Source organism: Hemiscyllium ocellatum, assembly GCF_020745735.1.
Source record: "Hemiscyllium ocellatum isolate sHemOce1 chromosome 41 unlocalized genomic scaffold, sHemOce1.pat.X.cur. SUPER_41_unloc_4, whole genome shotgun sequence".
Taxonomy (NCBI): domain Eukaryota; kingdom Metazoa; phylum Chordata; class Chondrichthyes; order Orectolobiformes; family Hemiscylliidae; genus Hemiscyllium; species Hemiscyllium ocellatum.
Genome location: NW_026867571.1, coordinates 96,832 through 98,658, shown reverse-complemented (window position 1 = coordinate 98,658; position 1,827 = coordinate 96,832).

Here is a 1,827-nt window from a genome sequence, read left to right as displayed (position 1 = left end):
CTTATGGAAGTCCAATTCGATAACACCCATTGGTTCTATTTGGTCTAATCTGCTCGCTACTTCATCAAAGAATTCGAGCAGATATGTCATGCATGACACACTACTCATTAAACCATGCTAACTCTGCCCTACTTCGCCAAAATTTCCAAGTATTCACAAACCTGATCCTCCATGATGGATTCCGGAATGTTACCCACGACAGAGGTTCACCTGATTGTCCTGTAAGTTTCCATCTTCTGCCTTAGTCCATTTTTAAATTAGGGTTCACGTTAGTGACTTTCCAGTCTTCTGGTGCAGTCCTGATTCGAATACTTCCTTAAAGATTACTGCTAATGCATGTACTAACGCTTCAGCAAGAGGTATCCCTCTTTCTGTTTGTATTCTCAACAGCAGAGCTGACCCCTGATAAGGAGGGCGAAATGATCCCAAACTCAATAGATCGGTGTTGTCATATTTTTAAGGTAAAGGCAGGGCACGCTGCATTGATATGAGAAGAAATATCTGCACTCAGAGATTGGTGAAACAGGAAAATTCTCTACTGCATGGGTTTTGTAAGCGAAGATCCTGAATATACATAAATACTTCTAGACACTAAAGGAAAGGGGAGAATTCAGGAGTATGAACAAAGAACAAAGAATATCGCAGCGCATTACAGTCAATCAGGGCTCGAGGTTATGGTGACCTGAGGAACCAATCTGGAACCTACCTAGCCAACACGTTTCCATTTTCATCCAAATATTTATCCAATAATCATTTAAAGGCCCTTAAAGTTGTGGAGGTTACAACTGTTGCAGGTCGTTCTTTCCACGCCCGACTAGTCTATGATCAAAGAAACCACCGCTGATATCTGTGCTGTATCTATCATCCCTCAATTTATGATCCCTCATACTAATCATCACTATCCGAGGAAAAAAGGCTTTCACTGTCCAGACTCTCAAACCCTCTGATGACGTATATGACATTTTTTCCACCACCTTCACCACCTTGCCTACATCTTCAACCAGGACTTTCGACCACCCTCTGACGACCCCTTCTCCCGCCTCCAACAGACCCCATCCACCTGGACACCCCGTGCTGGCCTCTTACACACCCGCAATCTCTTCATATCCAACTGTCGCCGCGCCATTGACCGCCTCAAAATGCCCAATCCTCTCACCCACACCAAGCTCTCACTCTCACAACGCGCAGCCCTCCACTCCCACCGCTCCAACCCCAACCTCACCATCAAACCGGCAGAAAAGGGAGGCACAGTGGTAGTTTGGCGCACCAATATTTGCACCGCTGAAGTTCGACGCCAGCTCGCGGACACCTCCTCCTCCTGCCCCCTGGACAATGACCCCACCTCCCACTACTAAAGCATCATCTCCTAGACTATTCATAACCTCATCACCTGAGGAGATCTCCCATCCACCGCCTCTAAACTCATAGTCTCACAAACCCGCAACAAACCCGTTTCTAACTCCTGCCCAAAATCCACAAACCCGACTGCCCCGGCCGACACATTGTCTCAGCTTGCTCCTGAACCAACTGAACTCATATCTACATATGTTGACACTGTCCTGTCCCCTTCAGTCCAAAACCTCCCCACCTAAGTTCGGGACACCACCCATGGCCTCCACTTCCTCGATGAGTTTCGTTTCTCTGGCCCCCAACGTCTTATCTTCACGATGGACATCCAGTCCCTATACACTTCCCTCCGCCATCACGAAGGCCTCCAAGCTGTCTACTTCTTTCTCTCCAATCGACCAAACCAGTACCATTCCACTGACATCCTCCTTCGAATGACTGAACTGATCCTCACTCTTAACAAGATCTCCTTCCAATCCT